The sequence below is a fragment of the Oncorhynchus mykiss genome, chromosome 14 (assembly GCF_013265735.2).
Source record: "Oncorhynchus mykiss isolate Arlee chromosome 14, USDA_OmykA_1.1, whole genome shotgun sequence".
Lineage (NCBI taxonomy): Eukaryota > Metazoa > Chordata > Actinopteri > Salmoniformes > Salmonidae > Oncorhynchus > Oncorhynchus mykiss.
Genome location: NC_048578.1, coordinates 30,018,272 through 30,043,464, shown reverse-complemented (window position 1 = coordinate 30,043,464; position 25,193 = coordinate 30,018,272). Strand labels below are relative to the sequence as shown.

At 43.5% G+C, this 25,193-nt stretch overlaps 1 protein-coding gene and 1 long non-coding RNA gene across 5 annotated transcripts in view; one reads left to right on the top strand and one right to left on the bottom strand.

Annotated features, from left to right (window-relative positions):
* LOC110489109 lies at positions 1 to 3,805 on the bottom strand. 2 transcript variants are annotated; one of them, XR_002468524.2, is made up of 4 exons: positions 3,251 to 3,805; positions 1,975 to 2,052; positions 1,325 to 1,370; positions 1 to 382 (listed from the first exon to the last, which is right to left on the bottom strand). It is a non-coding gene; the product is annotated as an uncharacterized LOC110489109 (long non-coding RNA). The 2 variants fall into 2 exon arrangements; XR_002468523.2 differs by having other exon boundaries at positions 3,287 to 3,796.
* LOC110489108 (NEDD4-binding protein 3-A) overlaps positions 2,419 to 25,193 on the top strand; it is a 71,874-nt gene continuing 49,099 nt past the window's right edge. Inside the window, exon 1 of one of the 3 annotated variants that reach the window (XM_036943279.1) lies at positions 2,419 to 2,628. The gene's annotated coding sequence lies outside the window, so the exon portion shown is untranslated. Of the gene's footprint in view, positions 2,629 to 16,953; positions 17,065 to 25,193 lie in introns of those variants that run through there. The other 2 variants (XM_036943281.1, XM_036943280.1) reach the window with 2 other exon arrangements.

Sequence of the window (25,193 nt, the reverse complement as noted above, 5' to 3'; positions counted from 1 at the left end):
ACATACATTTATTTTATTTTACCTTTATTCTCTGAGTTTAATGATCAAAACTGAAAAATTATAGATCAAGATCAGTGTAATGTATACAACTTCACTACATTTAACTTGATGTGCAACTTCAAACATTAACATTATAAAAATAAACCTTCAACTGTGATTTGAATACTACACAATAAAAGCTACTTTATGTCATATTTTTTTCATTGTGCATCTCCCTACCACACACACACACACTGTGTCTCCTGCACTGCTGGTTCTGGTCAGAGAGGTGCAGGGTGCAGCAGGCAGCACTGGCTCTGTGCTCCAGGTCCTCTCCATGTTTATGAGCAGCAGAGGTGTGTGTGTGGTATGGTCTATCATCTCCTTAACTCCTGGGAAACTGCTGCAGGATAGAATGGAAAGGCCCATTGGTTAGTTTATGATGTGTTAAGGCATCAAGTCAACAAGTGGGTGGTGTTTCTCCTTGCACAGCCAATAAACCCTACAGCCTCGCCCCAGATCCGTTTGTAAAGTCTAAGCTCCTTTAGATAAAAGTGCCTGAAAGATAGACCCATGTTTAATTGCATTTGTATGCTAACACGGAATAATAATTGACTAACATGGATTTCTAAATGTATTTTGTGACACACGCGACGTGTCCGGTCTGGTCAGCATGTTAGCTGAACAGTCTTGAATTCCCCGGGCTGGTCTAGTGGTAATGACGCAGCCTCCATCAGTCTCGGTATTGGTTCAAATCCCACCTCATGCTCTTTCACAAGACCTCTATCTTTTCCCACAGTCTTCCTCTCACCATCTGTTCAATAAAATAATTTCAAAAAAAGAAGTTGAATTCTTGTTTGTGAGGGAATCCCTTGACGGAGCAAGGGACCTCGCTACCCATGAGACCGGTGCCCAGGTGTTATGTGTTGCCTTGGTGACGTATCTGAATGTGGTAGACCTTGCCTTGGTTCAGCACCATGATGGTGTAGGACTGCTCAGAACAGCCTTGGAACTGACCCTCACCAGAAACACTCCATTATGAAACACACACAGCTACATTGATACACACACTGTGTGTGTGTGTGTGTGTGTGTGTGTGTGTGTGTCAGAGTAGGCTGGTGGGAAGAGCTATAGAAGGAGGGGCTCATTGTTAAGACTGGACTGGAATGGTCCTACATCAAACATATGAAAACCAAATGTTTAACTCTGTTCCATTCATATCATTACAACGAGCCTGTCCTCTTATAGTTCCTCCCACCAGCCTAGTCTGGTGTGTGTGTGTGCGTATGTTTGTGTGTCAGTGAGGAACACCGGGCGAGGGGGGTTCCTGACCTTGTTTACTCACCTCTGGTCACCAGTCTTCCGAACCACCCAGTGTCCAAGCCTATGCCCTGCACACACACACACACACACACACACACACACACACACACACACACAGCAGGGGACAACACTGTTAAGAATCTTAGGAACTTTATCCCACTTTATTTGGGTGTGTTTGGTAGGTTTTGTAATAGAACTACATAGAAAGCATATAGAATAGTGAACTATAGGATCTCCATAGGTTGTGTATTGTGTGGACCCCAACCCTAGTGGTCAAACAGGGAAATGCTTCCAACCGTTTTTTTCCACCATTAATTTTTCCCATAGGGAATTTTAGAAATAATGGCTGTGTTTTGTGTAGACTTCCCCTGGCGTGACGTTTTGATAACCATTTAAATCTCTCTCGGACAAGGTGACTTTTATCAATATATTTGGCTCTATTTACTCTCAGAATCGAAAACGCTAATTAGCATCAAAGTAGACATCATGCAAGACTACAAATCCCAGCAAGCTTCTGCACGTCACCTCTAGCTGACATCTTTGCTAACAGGTATTGTGTCAATTTAAAACTTACACAAGACAGTTCACAGAAATGTAAATGTAAAGAAATGTAGCCAATTTATTCATTACTAAATTTAGCTAACATTAGATATTTAATCCAGAGATTCTTACCTTTGCCGCGATTCGGGACCGAATTAGGGAACCCCTGCTCTATGGTACAGTATGTAGAGATGATCCTTTCCCAAATGCCTGTCAATGAATGATTCAAAAAACACCATTGTAAATACAACCCATATTTATGCTTATTTGTTTTATATTGTGTCCTTTAACCATTTGTACATTGTTAAAACACTGTATATATGTAATATGACATTTGTAATGTCTTTATTGTTTTGAAACTTCTGTATGTGTAATGTTTACTGTTAATTTTTATTGTTTATTTCACTTTTGAATATTATCTACCTCACTTTGGCAATGTTAACACGTTTCCCATGCCAATAAAGCCCCTTGAATTGAATTGATTCTGCCACTAAGTGGCGCCAGTGTTCCAGTTTATACTCGTAGCACCAGCACAGGACAGTCCGGGTTCGATTCTCTCCCTTCAGCCTATGCCTCCCCCTTCGCAGTCCGTTCAAATCACAGAGAGGGAAAGAGACAACGAGCAGGCGGCAGTGGTTCATTCTGCAGTGGTCATAGCGAAAATCTGCCTTCTCTGCAAAGTCCCGAGAGATGCCAACTTGAAACAACAGATTAGATAGCTATTCAGTTGATTGGCTACCACACGAAACATCTATTGCCTGAGAAAGAATCTGCATGCAAAATATGGTAAGCGCCAATTTGTATTGTCTTGTCTTGTCTTGCAGCAGCTAGAATACACGCTGCTCCCACAACCACAAATGTTGACCAGTTTTCCCTGACAAAAAAAGATTGCCGTTTTGAAACTGAAGTAAAAGTGCAGTAACTGCAGTCGACTGTGGTATTTTGGACGCAGTAATTGCAGTCGACTGTGGTATTTTGGACGCAGTAATTGCAGAATTCGATTGTTTAAGTGCAGTTATACAGCACCGTCACTGCAGTTACACTGCAAAATGACTGATGTAAACGCAACTCTTATTTTGGACGCAGTATTTGCAGCATACCGCAGTTATAATGCATTCTGCAGTTATACTGCACTCTGATTGCAATCTTTTTTTCGTAAGGGTTGACCTACGTTCTTCTTATAACTGACGTTTTACACCGGTTAGATCACTGGCTAATTGACATACTATTCAGAAGTTTTTGCAGTTTTTACCCGCATACCGACGTCCCTGTCGAACATTCACGGGGCCGATTAATCTAGCCTAGTTAATAAAATGTGAAATACACCGCAACCGAGGCTAATCGCCAGTGTCCAGCAAATATCGCCAAATTAAAGCTGCAATTTAAAACCAGTTAGTTACATGATTACCCCGTTCTCTTTGTTTAACTCATATTCACAACTCACTGCCGGGGCCTGGAATGCGTCGGATCCCCTACTTCATTTGTGGCGTACTCAGTCAACCTGCCAATTTTACAGGATTCCCGACCGGTTTTATTGAGCAAATAGATGAAGGAAGCGAAGTGCAGCCCACGTCCCTCCAGCTTTGTGGACTCGAATCACCTGAAGCCCTGTTGACATTATTGGCACCTGTAAAATGGCAATTTATACATTAGAATATTAATGGTCCGCGTATCATGCTAGTAAAGTAGACGCGTTGCTTTTCTGCCAGATAGGTTCCATTCAATGTATTTTTATGGTCCAAAAAAGCAGTTTATTTGAGCCTGACCTCTACAACAACACAACTCCTCTCTGGTGAAGTGTGTGTGTGTGTGTGTGTCAGCCTTAGTGTTTTTGGCTCCATCCGTCTCCTCTGGCAGCTGTAGGTGGTCTGTTGTGCCCCTGTAGTGTTCAGAGTCAGACTGTGATGTGGTCTGCTGTTAATGTTTGGGTACAATGTGCACACTGAACTCACAGAATACTCTCTCTCTCGTTCTCTGTATCTCTCTTTCGCACTCTAGCTCTCTCTCGCGCGCACGCTCTCTATCTCAAAAGGCACACAACAGCTATGTTTTCTATTGATTGACAGAACCTGAATATATTGACCTGTAGCTTGGCTGGATAGATAGCTAGCTGAAGGGGTTCTCACTGACAACAAGCCTGGTCATGGTGAGGTAATGAGCTTTGGGAGTAGAGGGCTGAGAGAGTACTGCTGATTGATGGAACACACAAACACACACACACACTGTCAGGTGAGAAGTGATGAACTATGTGCTGTCTCTGGTTGGACTCCTCACTCTCTCCAGAAATGCCTCCCCTGAAGATTTAAGGAGAGACAGCTAGGAGAGACCATGGTTGATATCTCCCTGTCCCTCAGACAGCTATTTGCTCTTGCAAATCTTTTGATGAGAAGGAAAAAAGTTAACCAGCAAGGTAGCTTATTAAAGGCACGGCTTGCAATTTCAATACACTGTTACTTTAGTCATGAAATTAAAGGTGCAATCCGGGATTCGGGGAAGAAAAGAACAGCTGAGGGAAGGGGCTTTAGTATTACTATTTAGGCTATTTAGGCTTTAGTAGGCTTTAGTATTATTATTTAATATTAGTTTTTAATTTACACACAATACCCTAGACTCAGTGCTTTGCTGAAGCACCTTTGGCAGCGATTACAGCCTTGATTCTTCTTGGGTATGACGCTACAAGATCTCAGCACAACAGCAGTACCACTAGCTGTCCCTCTCCTCTCAGCACAGCACAACAGCAGTACCACTAGCTGTCCCTCTCCTCTCCTCTCAGCACAACAGCAGTACCACTAGCTGTCCCTCTCCTCTCAGCACAACACAACAGCAGTACCACTAGCTGTCCCTCTCCTCTCAGCACAACATCAGTACCACTAGCTGTCCCTCTCCTCTCAGCACAACATCAGTACCACTAGCTGTCCCTCTCCTCTCAGCACAACATCAGTACCACTAGCTGTCCCTCTCCTCTCAGCACAGCAGCAGTACCACTAGCTGTCCCTCTCCTCTCAGCACAGCACAACAGCAGTACCACTAGCTGTCCCTCTCCTCTCCTCTCAGCACAACAGCAGTACCACTAGCTGTCCCTCTCCTCTCAGCACAACATCAGTACCACTAGCTGTCCCTCTCCTCTCAGCACAACATCAGTACCACTAGCTGTCCCTCTCCTCTCAGCACAGCAGCAGTACCACTAGCTGTCCCTCTCCTCTCAGCACAACACAACAGCAGTACCACTAGCTGTCCCTCTCCTCTCAGCACAACATCAGTACCACTAGCTGTCCCTCTCCTCTCAGCACAACACAACAGCAGTACCACTAGCTGTCCCTCTCCTCTCAGCACAACACAACATCAGTACCACTAGCTGTCCCTCTCCTCTCAGCACAGCAGCAGTACCACTAGCTGTCCCTCTCCTCTCAGCACAGCATCAGTACCACTAGCTGTCCCTCTCCTCTCAGCACAACATCAGTACCACTAGCTGTCCCTCTCCTCTCAGCACAGCATCAGTACCACTAGCTGTCCCTCTCCTCTCAGCACAACATCAGTACCACTAGCTGTCCCTCTCCTCTCAGCACAGCAGCAGTACCACTAGCTGTCCCTCTCCTCTCAGCACAACAGCAGTACCACTAGCTGTCCCTCTCCTCTCAGCACAACATCAGTACCACTAGCTGTCCCTCTCCTCTCAGCACAACAGCAGTACCACTAGCTGTCCCTCTCCTCTCAGCACAGCATCAGTACCACTAGCTGTCCCTCTCCTCTCAGCACAACAGCAGTACCACTAGCTGTCCCTCTCCTCTCAGCACAACATCAGTACCACTAGCTGTCCCTCTCCTCTCAGCACAACATCAGTACCACTAGCTGTCCCTCTCCTCTCAGCACAGCACAACAGCAGTACCACTAGCTGTCCCTCTCCTCTCAGCACAACAGCAGTACCACTAGCTGTCCCTCTCCTCTCAGCACAACACAACATCAGTACCACTAGCTGTCCCTCTCCTCTCAGCACAGCAGCAGTACCACTAGCTGTCCCTCTCCTCTCAGCACAGCACAACAGCAGTACCACTAGCTGTCCCTCTCCTCTCAGCACAACACAACAGCAGTACCACTAGCTGTCCCTCTCCTCTCAGCACAGCACAACAGCAGTACCACTAGCTGTCCCTCTCCTCTCAGCACAACAGCAGTACCACTAGCTGTCCCTCTCCTCTCAGCACAGCACAACAGCAGTACCACTAGCTGTCCCTCTCCTCTCCTCTCAGCACAGCACAACAGCAGTACCACTAGCTGTCCCTCTCCTCTCAGCACAGCACAACAGCAGTACCACTAGCTGTCCCTCTCCTCTCAGCACAGCAGCAGTACCACTAGCTGTCCCTCTCCTCTCAGCACAACATCAGTACCACTAGCTGTCCCTCTCCTCTCAGCACAGCACAACAGCAGTACCACTAGCTGTCCCTCTCCTCTCAGCACAACAGCAGTACCACTAGCTGTCCCTCTCCTCTCAGCACAGCAGCAGTACCACTAGCTGTCCCTCTCCTCTCAGCACAGCAGCAGTACCACTAGCTGTCCCTCTCCTCTCAGCACAACATCAGTACCACTAGCTGTCCCTCTCCTCTCAGCACAGCAGCAGTACCACTAGCTGTCCCTCTCCTCTCAGCACAGCAGCAGTACCACTAGCTGTCCCTCTCCTCTCAGCACAACATCAGTACCACTAGCTGTCCCTCTCCTCTCAGCACAGCACAACAGCAGTACCACTAGCTGTCCCTCTCCTCTCAGCACAACAGCAGTACCACTAGCTGTCCCTCTCCTCTCAGCACAGCAGCAGTACCACTAGCTGTCCCTCTCCTCTCAGCACAGCAGCAGTACCACTAGCTGTCCCTCTCCTCTCAGCACAACATCAGTACCACTAGCTGTCCCTCTCCTCTCAGCACAGCAGCAGTACCACTAGCTGTCCCTCTCCTCTCAGCACAACACAACAGCAGTACCACTAGCTGTCCCTCTCCTCTCAGCACAACAGCAGTACCACTAGCTGTCCCTCTCCTCTCAGCACAACAGCAGTACCACTAGCTGTCCCTCTCCTCTCAGCACAACACAACAGCAGTACCACTAGCTGTCCCTCTCCTCTCAGCACAACAGCAGTACCACTAGCTGTCCCTCTCCTCTCAGCACAACAGCAGTACCACTAGCTGTCCCTCTCCTCTCAGCACAACACAACAGCAGTACCACTAGCTGTCCCTCTCCTCTCAGCACAACATCAGTACCACTAGCTGTCCCTCTCCTCTCAGCACAGCAGCAGTACCACTAGCTGTCCCTCTCCTCTCAGCACAACACAACAGCAGTACCACTAGCTGTCCCTCTCCTCTCAGCACAACAGCAGTACCACTAGCTGTCCCTCTCCTCTCAGCACAACAGCAGTACCACTAGCTGTCCCTCTCCTCTCAGCACAACACAACAGCAGTACCACTAGCTGTCCCTCTCCTCTCAGCACAACATCAGTACCACTAGCTGTCCCTCTCCTCTCAGCACAGCAGCAGTACCACTAGCTGACTGTTGTATTACTGTGTGTGTGTGTGTGGCCTGTGTGTGTGTGTGTGTCTGTACACACAGCCTGCTAATCAACACACTAACCACCCTGTCAGAACACTGCTGCTCTCAATTCAATTCCATGGACTTTATTGGCATGAGAAACATATGTTTTCATTGCCAAAGCAATAAAATAGATACATTAAAGTGAAATAAACAGTAAACAATAAACAGTAAAGGAATAGAGACATTTCAATCATATTATGTATATATACAGTGTTGTAATGATGTGAAAATAGTTAAAGTATAAAAGGTAAAATAAATAAACATAAATATTGGTTGTATTTAGAATAGTGTTTGTTCTTCACTGGTTTCCTTTTTCTTGTGGAATTTCACCCAGTAGATATGGTAGTTAATAAAACTTGGATTTGTTTTCAAATTCTTTGTTAGTCTGTGTAATCTGAGGGAAATATGTGTCTCTAACATGGCCATACATTTGGAAGGAGGGTAAGAAGTGCGGCTCAGTTTCCACTTCATTTTGTGGGCAGTGTGGAAATTATTTTCAAATATAAACTCAGCAACAACAAAAAACTTCCCTTTTCAGTACCCTGTCTTTCAAAGATAATTCGTAAAAATCCAAATAACTTCACAGATCTTCATGGTAAAGAGTTTAAACACTTTCCCAAACACTTTCCCATGCTTGTTCAATGAACCATAAACAATTATTGAACATGCACCTGTGGAACGGTCGTTAAGACACTAACAACTTACAGACGGTAGGCAATTAAGGTCACAGTTGTGAAAACATAGGACACTAAAGAGGCCTTTCTACTGACTCTGCACCAAAAGAAAGATGCCCAGGGTCCCTGCTCATCTCTGTGAACGTGCCTTAGGCATGCTGCAAGGAGGCATGAGGACTGCAGATGTGGCCAGGGCAATAAATTGCAATGTTGTATAATCTAACAGCTCTTTTCTGGATTTTGATAATTAGCGTATTGTCGTGTCTTTTGCATCATTAAAGTGAAGACTATTATTTTATCAAATCAATCCTCTGTAATTATTATTATTACGTGATTAAACTAACTAACTGTAATTAACTAGGAAGTCGGTGCACCAAGTAAAATCTTGAGATTACAAAGTTATAATTTTCCTAATATAACTTTTCAGATATTTTAATATCTGATCAATTAGTCTTCTAATTAATGAATTATTATTTACCTCACGTTAGTCTCATTCCAAACGTCGTAAATTGTTGGTTACCTGCACGAACCCAGTCTTTGCTATGAATCAAACATACATCAATCTTAATAATTTATTTACTAACTAACTAAATATTCACAGAAATGCGTAACAAACAAACAGTAGGTATGGTTACAAAGAAATGATAGGTGATGTGCCCTAGTGGGCCAAACTGGTATTGCGGCTTGGTAGACAAAGGGACTGAGAAGGGTGCGAAAGACAAAAGTCACTACACAGTTGATAATTATAATAATTTAAATGCTAATCCTTTGCACATGAACGCTCACTCATTCGGGAATAATTGTAATCAATATATATATTTACGCTCAGTGTGTCATCGTGATCTCTGTTGGAATCGTCCTTTTCTGTTGGAAAGTTTTCTGTTCTTATAGAATCGATGTTTCTGCGGTTGTCGGTCTTCGCATTCAGTCGACATAAATTCTAGCTGCAGACTAGTACTTGGTATCGAAGATTTGCTCTTATTCTGTCAGTATCGATAGTCTCAGAGTTTAGCAACCGTTACAACAGCTTATACTGAAGGTACGCATGGTCTCTACTCAAACCTTAGCCCTCTCGGTAATCAAGGTATGCATGGTCTGAAGTGGGCTTCTCTAGTTGGGTTTTTTATTCGGAACAGCAGAAAAGGCTATCCCATGATGCCAGATCGATGTCTGTGCACATGGGGGCGGCCCAATGACTTAGTGAAACTTTAAACAGAAATACAATTCTCTCACATTAACGGTTTAAAATCACATCACACAATTTCACAAATAGTTTCATCTTTACTCGTTCATTTTATACAATAATTAGATGCAAGCCTCAGATTCTCCACCGACCGTTTACGACTTCTCCAAAACATGGACATTGTTCAGTTCTCAAGTTCTGTGATGTAGAAGAAGTTCCTTCGTTCTACTGTGAACTGAACTAACTCTCTCTATACTGCATGACGGAGAGAGTCTCCTCCAGGAATTTACGACCTGAGATAACAGAGCCTGGGTGTAGGGGGAAGAGAGAGGTGGTGAGAGAGAGATAGTTGGTGCTTGCTATATCCAAATTAGGGCCCTGTCATGACAGTATATTGGCGTAATTCTGCTCTGCATACATTGTTTGGTGTTTTACGTTGTAGCCAGAGGATAATTGTACATAATTCTGCATGCATAGTCTCAATTTGGTGTTTGTTTCATTTTGTGATTTCTTGGTTGGTGAGCGGACCCCAGACCTCACAATCATAAATGGCATTGGGTTCTATAACTTATTAAAGTATTATTAGCCAGATCCTAACTTGTATGTCGATTTTTATGTTTGTTTTGATGATGCCTTGTCTCTCAGATCGTTCATAGCTTTGTGGAAGTTACCTGTGTCGCTGATGTTTAGGCCGAGGTATGCATAGTTTTTTGTGGGCTTTAGAGTAACGGTGTCTAGATGGAATTTGTATTTGTGATCCTAGCAACTGCGCCTTTTTTGGAACACCATTATTTTGGTCTTACTGAGATTTACTGTCAGGGCCCAGGTCTAGGTGCTGCTGTAGGCCCTCCTCATTGGTTGGTGACAGTAGTGCCAGATCATCAGCAAACAGTAGACATCTGACTTCAGATTCTAGTATGGTGAGGCCGTGCTGCTGTTCTAGTGCCCTCACCAATTCGTTGATATATATGTTGAAGAGGGTGGGGCTTTAAGCTGCATCCCTGTCTCACCCCACATCCCTGTGGAAAGAAATGTGTGTTTTTTTGCCAATTTTAACCGCACACTTGTTGTTTACATGGATTTTATAATGTCATATGTTTACCCCCACAACACCACTTTTCATCACTTTGTATAGCAGACCCTCATCCCAAATTCAGTCAAAATCATTTTTTAAATCAACAAATGTGTTTTGGTTTGTTTGTTTGTCAATTAGGGTGTGCAGGGTGAATACGTGGTAATTTGGTAAAAAGCCAATTTGACATCTGCTCAGTAGATTGTTTTCACTGAGGAAATTAACTAGTCTGCTGTTAATGTTAATGCAGAGGATTTTCCCAAGGTTGCTGTTGACGCATATCCCACAGTAGTTATTGGGTCAAATGGGTCTCCACTTTTGTGGATTGGGGTGATCAGTCCTTGGTTCCAAATATTGGGGAAGATGCCAGAGCTGAGGATGATGTTAACTTGTTATGGCTGCAATCCCGATATCGAGATAAGTGTCATCAACAACCGTTGAATAGCATAGCGCTACATACAATAAATATTACTATAAATATTTATATTCATGAAATCAGTGCAATATAGGAAAACACAGTTTAGCCTTTTGTTAATCTACCTGTCATTTCAGAATTTGAAATTATGCTTTTCAGTGAACGCAATCCAAGCATTTGTGTAATTTTATCGATCGCACGATAAAACATTAAGTACACTTAGCATCAGGAAGCTCGGTCACGAAAATCAGAAAATCAATCAAATTAATTGTTTACCTTTGATGATCTATGGATGTTTTCACTCACAAGACTCCCAGTTACACAACAAATGTTCCTTTTGTTCCATAAAGATAATTTTTAGATCCAAAATTCCTCTGTTTGTTTGTCGCGTTATGTTCAGAAATTCACAGGAAAGAGCGGTCACGACAACGCAGACAAATTCCAAATAGTTTCCATAATGTCCACAGAAACATGTCAAACGTTTTTTATAACAATCCTCAGGTTGTTTTTAAAATATATAATCGATAATATATCAACAGCAAATGTCTTTCACAGTAGGAGAGGGAAAAGCAATCCCTATCCAAACTCTGTTGCGCGAGCAAAACTCATGTGACCACTTGACGCGATGTTATCGTTCTGGCTCATTTTTCAAAATAAAAGCCTGAAACTACGTCTGAAGACTGTTGACACCTTGAGGAAGCGATAGGAAAAGGAATCTGGTTCATATCCCTTTAAATAGAGCAAAGGGAGGCTATGGAACATGGAGTTTTCAAAATAGAAGCCACTTCCTGCTTTGATTTTCCTCAGGGTTTCGCCTGCAATATCGGTTCTGTTATACTCACAGACAATATTTTGACAGTTTTGGAAACTTTAGAGTGTTTTCTATCCAATACTAATAATACTATGCATATATTAGCAACTGAGACTGAGGAGCTGGCCGTTTACAATGGGCACCTTTTCATCCAAGCTACTCAATACTGCCCCTGCAGCCATAAAAGGTTAAAGTGTTTAAGTATAGCCAATTGGAATTCGTGGTCTGTATGCTTTATAATTTCATTGAGGATATCATCAACACCACAGGCCTTTTTGGGTTTGAGGGTTTGTATTTTGTCCTGTAGTTCATTCAATGTAATTGGATAACCTCTCTCTCTGTCTCTCTCTCTCTCTCTCTCTCTCTCTTTCTCTCTGTCTTTGTTTCTCTCTCAATTTCAATTCAATTCAAAGGGCTTTATTGGCATAAGAAACTTATGTTAACATTGCCAAAGCAAGTGAAATAATTAACCAAATAAACAGATTGCCGTGGTCAGTGAAGAGCCCAGATCTCAATTCCATTGAGCACGTCTGGGACCTGTTGGAATAAACAGTTTCCATCTCATTTTGTGGGCAGTGTGCACATAGCCTGTCTTTTCTTGAGAGCCAGGTCTGCCTATGGCGACCTTTCTCAATAGCAAGGCTATGCTCACTAAGTCTGTACATTAGTCAAAGATTTCCTTAATTTTTGGTCAGTCACAGTGGTCAGGTATTCTGCCACTGTGTACTCTCTGTTTAGGGCTAAATAGTGTTCTTGTTTGCGTGTGTGCGTGTGTGCGTGTGTGTGTGTATGTTAGTCCCAGGGAAAGTATTGTGCTGCTTGGTGACTGTGAGGAGATTAAACTGCTTTCACTAGTGTGCCATCCTCTACTGCTGTGCTCCTCTGACGCCCTGCCTTTATCCCGCTGAGAAACCCGTCTGTCGCTGTGATTAAAGACCTGCCTACTGGTGTTAATACTGAATGTACCACTTCTTGGAAGTGACTTGGAAAACAAGCTTGAGTTGAGCTGTTTTCTCTCTCTCGTTTGACTCTCTGATACAGGGCACAGACACACCCAGGTTAATCATTGCGGTGCTGCTCAGTTGCAGCTGCACAAGGCACCTGTTGTTGTTTGAATGCCCATTACACCCCTACTTAAAAACTGCTTCATGGGGTTTCTAATATTAGGTCGTTGTAATTAGGGGTTCAAGCAGCAAGGCTGGGTGAAACCCTATTGTATTTGTTGGCGTATATTATTAGTATTATTATTCTGGTTCCACCAAATATTGGTGACAAGATTAACATTCTCATGACATGGTAAGGCCTAGGTAAAGCCTTACAACCTGGCATGATGGTAAAGGGCCAAGGGCCACACCCTGTCATGCAATGCCATGCCAACTGGCCACATTGTGGCGCTATCACAAGCGATTGAAAATACAAACTTTAAAAGCTCAGCCCCTCACCCCGTGTAGCATAGAGTTATGAAATTCAGTACTTAGGTCCCTCTCCTCACAAGGAATACATTTGCTTAAGAACCTGTAAATTCTGCACTTAAATCGCTAATCCTCTGGCACTGAATGACCAGTCTGCACAAAACTTAATATATCGCATCTATGGGCCGAGGTTTCACAACGCAATATTTTCCAGATTAGTATGTCAAACAACATGGCCACTACTGACCAATAAACATTCACATGGGTGTGGTCAGGCTCATAAAGGCATATAAATCAGACACAGATATTTGTATTGTAACAAAACTTGGTACACATGCTCCAAACACTGTCAAGACTCAACATATGCAAGCACATTCATATCGACCACACGGTGGCGCTATAACGGGCACATGTTAATATCGCTTGATCTGTTTGACTCAGAGTGATGCCATTTGGCACACATGCTCAGGGATATACTAGCTAACCCGTAAAGTATGGTTCAGTTTGGCCGCATGGTGGCGCTGTTGAACAGGAAAAAACGTTAATTCTATCTCAATGGCTCATAGCGGCCATATTGTTTGAGCTGGAGTCCTGGAAAAGATGGTGCCAATCGATCCAGCGGTTCCGGAGAAGAAGACTTTAACCTATCTAGGGCAGGCCGCTAGCGGAACCCCTCGACAACATTCCGGTGAAAAGGCAGTGCGCAAAATTCTAAAATATTTTTCAGAAATACGTAACTTTCACACATTAACAAGTCCAATACAGCAAATGAAAGATAAACATCTTGTTAATCTACCCATCGTGTCCGATTTCAAAAATGCTTTACAGCGAAAGCACAACATATGATTATGTTAGGTAATAGCTAAGTTTAAAAAACACAGCCATTTTCCCAGCCAAAGATAGGAGTCACAAAAAGCAGAATCGCTAACCTTTGATGATCTTCATCAGATGACACTCATAGGACATCATGTTACACAATACATGTATGTTTTGTTCGATAATGTGTATATTTATATCCAAAAATCGCAGTTTACTGCGCGTTACGTGCAGTAATGTTTTGATTCCAAAACATCCAGTGATTTTGCAGAAATACTCATAATAAACATTGATAAAAGATACAAGTGTTATTCACAGAATTAAAGACTTCTCCTTAATGCAACCGCTGTGTCAGATTTAAAAAAAACTTGACGAAAAAAGCATAAGCTGAGAACGGCGCTCAGAGCCCAGTCCAGCCAAAGAAATATCCGCCATTTTGGAGTCAACAGAAGTTAGAAAAAACACTATAAATATTCACTTACATTTGATGATCTTCATCAGAAGACACTCACAGGAATCCCAGTTCGACAATAAATGACTGATTTGTTCCATAAAGTCCATCATTTAGCCACTTGTTGTTAGCGTGTTCAGCCCAGTAATCCATCTTCATGAGGTGCGAGCACTTCGTCCAGACAAAAACTCGAAAAGTTATGTTACAGGTCGTAGAAACAAGCCATACGATGTATGGAATCAATCTTTAGGATGTTTTTAACAAAGATCATCAATAAGGTTCCAACCGGAGAATTTCATTGTCTGAAGAAAAGCACTGGAACGAGAGCAAACTCTGTCGGGAGCGCGCGTCACAAGCCTGAGACACCCTGAAAGATCACTGACTCAAAGAGCTCTCATGAGCCCCTCCTTTATAGTAGAATCCTCAAAAAAGTCTAGTGGAAGCCCCAGGAAGTGCAACTTCTTCCATTTCTCACTGTGAATTCAATAGGGACTGGGTTGAAAATCAACCAACCTCAGATTTCTCACTTCCTGGTTGGATTTCTTCTCAGGTTTTCGCTTGCCATATGAGTTATGTTATACTCACAGACATCATTCAAACAGTTTTAGTAACAAAGTGTTTTCTATCCAATACTATTAATAATATGCATATATTAGCATCTGGGACAGAGTAGGAGGCAGTTCACTCTGGGCACGCTATTCATCCAAAAGTGAAATGCTGCCTCCTATCCCAAAAAGGTTAAAGTAGTCAACATCATTTGAAAATGTTCCAAAACATTTTGGATTTGAGATCAAATGTTTTATAAATCAAATCAAATGTAATATGTCACATGAACATGGTTAGCAGATGTTAATGTGAGTTTAGCCAAATGCTTGTGCTAACAATTTCACAACAACTACCTTATACACACAAGTGTAAAGGAATGAATAAGAATATGTACATATAAATATATGGATGAGCGATGACTGAACGGCATAGGCAAGATGCAGTAGATGGTATAGAGTACAATACAGTGGGGCAAAAAAGTATTTAGTCAGCCACCAATTGTGCAAGTTCTCCCACTTAAAAAAATGAGAGAGGCCTGTTATTTTCATCATAGGTACACTTCAACTATGACAGACAAAATGAGCATTTTTTTTCCAGAAAATCACATTGTAGGATTTTTAATGAATTTATTTACAAATTATGGTGGAAAATAAGCATTTGGTCACCTACAAACAAGCAAGATTTCTGGCTCTCACAGACCTGTAACTTCTGCTTTAAGAGGCTCCTCTGTCCTCCACTCGTTACCTGTATTAATGGCACCTGTTTGAACTTGTTATCAGTATAAAAGACACCTGTCCACAACTAGTCAACGATCATATCACCTCCACCCTACCTGACACCCTAGACCCACTTCAATTTGCCTACCGCCCCAATAGGTTCACAGACGACACAATCACACTGCACAATGCCCTAACCCATCTGGACAAGAGGAATACCTATGTAAGAATGCTGTTCATCGACAACAGCTCAGCATTCAACGCCATAGTACCCTCCAAACTCGTCATTAAGCTCGAGACCCTGGGTCTCGACCCCGCTTTCTTACATGACACATATTGCACTTTTACTTTCTTCTCCAACACTTAGTTTTTGCATTTTTTAAACCAACTTTGTCCCTGACCTGTTTGGTTATTTAAACCAAATTGAACATGTTTCATTATTTATTTGATGTCACGACTCCCACCAAAGTTGGCTCCTCTTCCTGTTTGGGTGGCGCTCGGCGGTCGTCGTCACCGGTCTACTAGCTGCCACCGATCCCCTTTTCCTTTTCTGTTGGTTTTGTCTTATTGGTTACACCTGTTTCTTGTTTAGGTTTTAGTTGGGCTATTGAAGCCGGTGATGCCCGCCTGCTTTTGTGCGGGCTGATTTCCTCTGTTGATGTTTGTGTTTGTGTGATTCTCTTGTTTTTCTCCGGACTGGTTGGGTCCTGTTTTTGGGCCGGTCTTTGTTATGCACCTGGTGTTTTGGCGTGACCGTTTTCCTGCGCTGGAATAAAAAACAATTGTCCTTTACCCTCTGTTCCCTGCCTGACTCCGCACCCACTACTTATACAAGTCCGTTGCATTTGAGGCTACATTTGTCTTATTGTTGTATTATATTCAGTTAAAATAAGTGTTCATTCAGTATTGTCATTATTTAAAAAATAATTTTAAAAAATGAGAGGAGAGAGGTGGAAAGGAGATGAGATGAGTGGAGTGGAGGGAGGGAAGAGGAGAGGTGGAAAGGAGAAGAGAGACAGGAAGGAGGGGACAGATTTTTTTAACCTTTATTTAACTAGGCAAGTTGAACTAAACAAATTCTTATTTACAATGACGGCCCAGTGGGTTAACTGCCTGTTCAGAACAACAGATTTGTCAGCTCGGGGGTTTGAACTTGCAACCTTCCGGTTACTAGTCCAACGCTCTAACCACTAGGCTACCCTGCCGCCCCAGATGAGGAGAAGAGGAGAGCGATGGAAAGGTACCAAAGAACAGGTCTGACCTTACTGTCCCCTAAAGAAGACGAGAGGACAGGAGAGAAGACAAGAGGAGAAGAGGATTAGTAGTCGTGTCTGGCCTGTAGGTCAGCCCCTCCGTCCCATCACAGAGCACTAGAGAGAGGAAGTCAGGTGGTAGAGCCGGAATGAGCGAGAGCAAAGTTGTGTGTGTGTTTATGGGATAGAGAGAGGCTGGGTGTGTGTGTTTACGGGAGAGAGAGACAGTGAGAAGAGAGAGAGAGAGGCTGTGTGTGGGACCAGGAGTAGAGAACTGAAGTCACAGCTGAATTCACTGACAGGTGAACAATTTCATTTGGTTTATTTAGTTATATAAGGTCAGATTGACAAGGTATCATTATGGCAGCAGTACTGTAGTGTCGCAGGCACGAGTTGTAGTAGAATAGAGTTCATAGTGTGTTATTTCAATGTGTTTTAAGACACTTCACTGTACAGTTGACAGTGAATAAAAAATCAGGTTAGAAATGAAAATCTGGATCTGTACAGTTAAACTAATAATACACATCACAGAGTTGAGTTTAGAGGAGACCCGTAAAGATCCTGCAGACATGTTTATGTTGTTGTGTTTCATGTTGTGGCTTTAGTAAACAAGACTTTTAAAGCTGTGAGGGTCATGGGGAGTCGTTGGAAATAACTTTTAGTCCAGGAAGCTCATTTGTGAATGAAATGAATGGGCAATTTTTCACTTAATCTTTGATCCCGAGCTGAGTGGGTGACGCCATTACTGAGGCAGTAGTTTGTATTTATCACAACAACATCCTCATTCACTGACTAGCAGGAAAGAACATATGCAAATTCCCTCTGTTGGTATAACCCCTGTTGTCTCTGTTGGTATAACCACTGTTGCCTCTGTTGGTATAACCCCTGTTGCCTCTGTTGGTATAAACCCTATTGCCTCTGTTGGTATAACCCCTGTTGCCTCTGTTGGTATAACCACTGTTGCCTCTGTTGGTATAAACCCTGTTGTCTCTGTTGGTATAACCCCTGTTGCCTCTGTTGGTATAACCACTGTTGCCTCTGTTGGTATAACCCCTGTTGCCTCTGTTGGTATAACCCCTGTTGTCTCTGTTGGTATAACCCCTGTTGCCTCTGTTGGTATAACCCCTGTTGCCTCTGTTGGTATAACCCCTGTTGCCTCTGTTGGTATAAACCCTGTTGTCTCTGTTGGTATAACCCCTGTTGCCTCTGTTGGTATAACCCCTGTTGCCTCTGTTGGTATAACCACTGTTGCCTCTGTTGGTATAACCACTGTTGCCTCTGTTGGTATAACCCCTGTTGCCTCTGTTGGTATAACCCCTGTTGTCTCTGTTGGTATAACCCCTGTTGCCTCTGTTGGTATAACCCCTGTTGCCTCTGTTGGTATAACCCCTGTTGCCTCTGTTGGTATAACCCCTGTTGCCTCTGTTGGTATAACCCCTGTTGTCTCTGTTGGTATAACCACTGTTGCCTCTGTTGGTATAACCCCTGTTGCCTCTGTTGGTATAACCCCTGTTGTCTCTGTTGGTATAACCACTGTTGCCTCTGTTGGTATAACCCCTGTTGCCTCTGTTGGTATAACCCCTGTTGTCTCTGTTGGTATAACCCCTGTTGCCTCTGTTGGTATAAACCCTGTTGCCTCTGTTGGTATAACCACTGTTGCCTCTGTTGGTATAACCACTGTTGCCTCTGTTGGTATAACCCCTGTTGTCTCTGTTGGTATAACCACTGTTGCCTCTGTTGGTATAACCACTGTTGCCTCTGTTGGTATAACCACTGTTGCCTCTGTTGGTATAACCACTGTTGCCTCTGTTGGTATAAACCCTGTTGCCTCTGTTGGTATAACCCCTGTTGTCTCTGTTGGTATAACCCCTGTTGCCTCTGTTGGTATAACCACTGTTGCCTCTGTTGGTATAACCACTGTTGCCTCTGTTGGTACAACCACTGTTGCCTCTGTTGGTATAACCCCTGTTGCTTCTGTTGGTATAACCCCTGTTGTCTCTGTTGGTATAACCACTGTTGCCTCTGTTGGTATAACCCCTGTTGCCTCTGTTGGTATAACCACTGTTGCCTCTGTTGGTATAACCCCTGTTGCTTCTGTTGGTATAACCCCTGTTGTCTCTGTTGGTATAACCACTGTTGCCTCTGTTGGTATAACCACTGTTGCCTCTGTTGGTATAACCACTGTTGCCTCTGTTGGTATAAACCCTGTTGCCTCTGTTGGTATAACCCCTGTTGCCTCTGTTGGTATAACCCCTGTTGCCTCTGTTGGTATAACCCCTGTTGCCTCTGTTGGTATAACCCCTGTTGTCTCTGTTGGTATAACCCCTGTTGCCTCTGTTGGTATAACCACTGTTGCCTCTGTTGGTATAACCCCTGTTGCCTCTGTTGGTATAACCCCTGTTGCCTCTGTTGGTATAACCCCTGTTGCCTCTGTTGGTATAACCCCTGTTGCCTCTGTTGGTATAACCCCTGTTGTCTCTGTTGGTATAACCCCTGTTGCCTCTGTTGGTATAACCACTGTTGCCTCTGTTGGTATAACCACTGTTGCCTCTGTTGGTATAACCACTGTTGCTAATAGCACAGTTGTTAATAGGGAATTCAGAAGCCCATGGAGAGATGTTTAGACCTCAATAGCTAACAATGAGGTTTAAAGTTGAACTCCTGTTGAGCATCTTAATGTATTTTATACACTGTCACAAGTCTCGCTGTTGCCTGCCAATAGTCCTTCATTCATTTGGGCTACATTCTATAGGGTTACGACAGAAGGCTCGTTTTACGTTAGGAATTCCCCCGGTGATTGTTCACCCATTTGTTCACTGAAGCGTGATGACAAGTGAGATTAGAAGTCAGGCCCTGTGTCTACCATCTGGAAGGTGGTTCTCTCTCAAAGTCCTGTGGCGTCTGCAACCATTCTGTTCCCACCGGACTCATCCTCTGTTCTCTGTGGGCTCTCTGTGGGCTCTCTGTGGGCTCTCTGTGGGCTCTCTGTGGGTTCTCTGTGGGTTCTCTGTGGGTTCTCTGTGGGCTCTCTGTGGGCTCTCTGTGGGCTCTCTGTGGGCTCTCTGTGGGTTCTCTGTGATTCATACAACAAGACCAGTACAGCAAGGTCAACACACATCCTCATGTTTCCTCTCTCTCTCTTTCACCCCCCCTCCATTTCTCTCTAATACTTCTGACAGTGTGAGGTGATAGAGGCTAAGGTTTGCTAGTTCAGGTATGGGCCTTAGTGTAGCCGGTTGACATGGGAAACACTCCACGCTATCAGATCAGTGTCTAATGCTGTAATCACAGAACACTGACTCCTATGTGAACCTGTTCCCATGCAGCAGGAAACAATGGAGTCCTTTTCAGACACAACACCCCTTCTCTCTCTCTCTACTCTCCTCCTTTCTCAATTCAATCTCTCTCTCGCTCTCTCTCTCTCTCTCTCTCTCTCTCTCTCTCTCTACCCTCTCCTCCTCTCTCAATTAAATCTCTCTCTCTCTCTCTCTCTCTCTCTCTCTCTCTCTCCTCCTCTCAATTCAATCTCTCTCGCTCTCTCTCTCTCTCTACTCTCTCCTCTCAATTCAATCTCTCTCTCTCTCTCTCTACTCTCTCCTCCTCTCAATTCAATCTCTCTCTCTCTCTCTATCTGTGTCTCTCTCTGTGTCTCTCTCTGTGTCTCTCTCTGTGTCTCTCTCTATCTCCCTCTCTCTGTCTCTCTCTGACTCTCTCTGACTCTCTCTCTCTCTCTCTCTCTCTCTCTCTCTCTCTCTCTCTGTCTCTCTCTCTCTGACTCTCTCTCTCTCTCTGTCTCTCTCTCTCTCTCTCTCTCTCTCCAGGTTCATGTTCACACTCTCTAAGTTAATGAGATGTTTGTCCTTTCTGTTCTGTTCCTTCCTTTATTAACTTAGCCTGTTACTGGGACTGTGATGTGATTTCCTGCTCACAGTCTTGATTTTGTTGGGGGAATTATGGCTCATTATATGTCTGCTAGCCTGGACAATCTCAGTCCTGTTTCCCTGAGAACCAAAGATGCTGTGTATGTGTGTGTTGAGTTCACCCTGCGTGTTGCTGCTACATATCTGTCCTATTTAGCTGTGATTAGGCCGAGCCCTAAAGCCACAGAACCCTGTATAACCTAGAGGTGTACGGTTGTTTTAACGGGACTCATCCTCTGCCACTGTCTCCTTGTCCATTGATACACACAACCAACCACTGTGTGTGTGTGTGTGTGTGTGTTTGTGTGTGTGTGTGTGTTTTAACTGAAAGGGACAAAGCCCCCCCCCCCCCCCCCCCCCCTCCATTCTCCCTACTGGCCAGAATAGTGGGAAGGCAAATAACATGTCTGTTAGTTTTTTATTGATTAGTCCTGTAGTCACATTAACAGCTGCACCATCACATTGTGTTAGTCCTGTCATCACATTAACAGCTCCATCACATTGTGTTAGTCCTGTCATCACATTAACAGCTCCATCACATTGTGTTGGTCCTGTAATCACATTAACAGCTGCACCATCACATTGTGTTAGTCCTGTAATCACATTAACAGCTGCACCATCACATTGTGTTAGTCCTGTCATCACATTAACAGCTCCATCACATTGTGTTAGTCCTGTCATCACATTAACAGCTCCATCACATTGTGTTGGTCCTGTAATCACATTAACAGCTGCAGCATCACATTGTGTTAGTCCTGTAGTCACATTAACAGCTGCACCATCACATTGTGTTAGTCCTGTCATCACATTAACAGCAGCAGCATCACATTGTGTTAGTCCTGTCGTCACATTAACAGCAGCATCACATTGTGTTAGTCCTGTCGTCACATTAACAGCAGCATCACATTGTGTTAGTCCTGTAATCACATTAACAGCAGCGCCATCACATTGTGTTAGTCCTGTCATCACATTAACAGCAGCATCACATTGTGTTAGTCCTGTAGTCACATTAACAGCTCCATCACATTGTGTTAGTCCTGTAGTCACATTAACAGCTGCAGCATCACATTGTGTTAGTCCTGTAGTCACATTAACAGCAGCAGCATCACATTGTGTTAGTCCTGTCATCACATTAACAGCTGCACCATCACATTGTGTTAGTCCTGTCGTCACATTAACAGCTCCATCACATTGTGTTAGTCCTGTAATCACATTAACAGCAACACCATCACATTGTGTTAGTCCTGTCATCACATTAACAGCTGCACCATCACATTGTGTTAGTCCTGTCGTCACATTAACAGCTCCATCACATTGTGTTAGTCCTGTAGTCACATTAACAGCAGCAGCATCACATTGTGTTAGTCCTGTCATCACATTAACAGCTGCACCATCACATTGTGTTAGTCCTGTCGTCACATTAACAGCTCCATCACATTGTGTTAGTCCTGTAGTCACATTAACAGCAGCTCCATCACATTGTGTTAGTCCTGTCATCACATTAACAGCAGCATCACATTGTGTTAGTCCTGTAGTCACATTAACAGCTGCACCATCACATTGTGTTAGTCCTGTAGTCACATTAACAGCAGCAGCATCACATTGTGTTAGTCCTGTCATCACATTAATAGCTCCATCACATTGTGTTAGTCCTGTCATCACATTAACAGCTGCACCATCACATTGTGTTAGTCCTGTAGTCACATTAACAGCAGCAGCATCACATTGTGTTAGTCCTATCATCACATTAACAGCTCCATCACATTGTGTTAGTCCTGTCATCACATTAACAGCTGCACCATCACATTGTGTTAGTCCTGTCGTCACATTAACAGCTCCATCACATTGTGTTAGTCCTGTAATCACATTAACAGCTGCAGCATCACATTGTGTTAGTCCTGTAGTCACATTAACAGCTGCACCATCACATTGTGTTAGTCCTGTAGTCACATTAACAGCAGCTCCATCACATTGTGTTAGTCCTGTAGTCACATTAACAGCTGCACCATCACATTGTGTTAGTCCTGTAATCACATTAACAGCAGCATCACATTGTGTTAGTCCTGTCGTCACATTAACAGCAGCACCATCACATTGTGTTAGTCCTGTCATCACATTAACAGCTCCATCACATTGTGTTAGTCCTGTAGTCACATTAACAGCAGCACCATTACATTGTGTTAGTCCTGTCGTCACATTAACAGCAGCATCACATTGTGTTAGTCCTGTAATCACATTAACAGCAGCAGCATCACATTGTGTTAGTCCTGTCATCACATTAACAGCTGCACCATCACATTGTGTTAGTCCTGTCGTCACATTAACAGCTCCATCACATTGTGTTAGTCCTGTAATCACATTAACAGCTGCAGCATCACATTGTGTTAGTCCTGTAGTCACATTAACAGCTGCACCATCACATTGTGTTAGTCCTGTAGTCACATTAACAGCTGCAGCATCACATTGTGTTAGTCCTGTAGTCACATTAACAGCAGCTCCATCACATTGTGTTAGTCCTGTAGTCACATTAACAGCTCCATCACATTGTGTTAGTCCTGTAGTCACATTAACAGCTGCACCATCACATTGTGTTAGTCCTGTCGTCACATTAACAGCTCCATCACATTGTGTTAGTCCTGTAGTCACATTAACAGCAGCTCCATCACATTGTGTTAGTCCTGTCATCACATTAACAGCTCCATCACATTGTGTTAGTCCTGTAGTCACATTAACAGCAGCACCATCACATTGTGTTAGTCCTGTAGTCACAATAACCACTGCACCATCACATTGTGTTAGTCCTGTAGTCACATTAACAGCTGCAGCATCACATTGTGTTAGTCCTGTAGTCACATTAACAGCTGCACCATCACATTGTGTTAGTCCTGAAGTCACATTAACAGCTGCACCATCACAGTGTGTTCGTCCTGAAGTCACATTAACAGCAGCAGCATCACATTGTGTTAGTCCTGTAGTCACATTAACAGCAGCATCACATTGTGTTAGTCCTGTCATCACATTAACAGCAGCACCATCACATTGTGTTAGTCCTGTAGTCACATTAACAGCAGCATCACATTGTGTTAGTCCTGTAGTCACATTAACAGCAGCAGCATCACATTGTGTTAGTCCTGTAGTCACATTAACAGCTGCACCATCACAGTGTGTTCGTCCTGTAATCACATTAACAGCAGCATCACATTGTGTTAGTCCTGTAGTCACATTAACAGCAGCAGCATCACATTGTGTTAGTCCTGTAGTCACATTAACAGCAGAATCACATTGTGTTAGTCCTGTAGTCACATTAACAGCTCCATCACATTGTGTTAGTCCTGTAATCACATTAACAGCAGCATCACATTGTGTTAGTCCTGTAGTCACATTAACAGCAGCATCACATTGTGTTAGTCCTGTAGTCACATTAACAGCAGCAGCATCACATTGTGTTAGTCCTGTAGTCACATTAACAGCAGCATCACATTGTGTTAGTCCTGTCATCACATTGTGTTAGTCCTGTAGTCACATTAACAGCAGCAGCATGACATTGTGTTAGTCCTGTAGTCACATTAAAAGCAGCATCACATTGTGTTAGTCCTGTCATCACATTGTGTTAGTCCTGTCATCACATTAACAGCAGCAGCATATCATTGTGTTTGTAAACTATTTCGATATATGCAGACCTCAGTAAAACCATGTTCAACACACCCAGGAGTTCAGAGGTAGACCTAGCTTGTTTGTGTAGAGAGGTGTGATAGGTGAAGGGGTGAAGTCACATTCCCTACATTTCTGAGTGGTAAAGTAGTGTTAACGAGAAATCCAGTCATTCTACACAGGTCCTACAACCCGTAGGCTCGTCTGTGAGTCTGGCCCTAAAACCGGTTTGTACTGTAATAGAATAGTCCCCTGTCCTCTAAGGTTTCCAACACACTGACAGTGTCATTGCATTTTGGTACACCAGAATTACATTCATTTCCAATGAAAGGCCGTGCAGCGTTGCAGAGGCAGTTACTTTGCATTCGGTGTGGTGGATACTTAGGACTTATCGAACGTATGCATCAATCTGTATGTGTAGACGGCTTGACAGAAATGGTAGCAGAAGGGGAATGTTGATCTTTTGTTACATGGACGATTCCCCTGAGTTCTGTTTTGTTCTGTTCTCTCTCTCTCTCTCTCTCTCTCTCTCTCTCTCTCTCTCTCTCCAAATGTTCAATTCAAGGGCTTTATTGGCATGACACAAGATAAAATAAGCATAAATATGGGTTGTATTTACAATGGTGTGTGTTCTTCACTGGTTGCCCTTTTCTTGTGGCAACAGGTCACAAATATTGCTGCTGTGATGGCGGCCTTTCTCAATAGCAAGGCTATACTCACTGAGTCTGTACATAGTCAAAGCTTTCCTTAATTTTGGGTCAGTCACAGTGGTCAGGTATTCTGCCACTGTGTACTCTCTGTGTAGGGCCAAATAGCATTCTAGTTTGCTCTGTTTTTTTGTTAATTCTTTCCAATTGTGT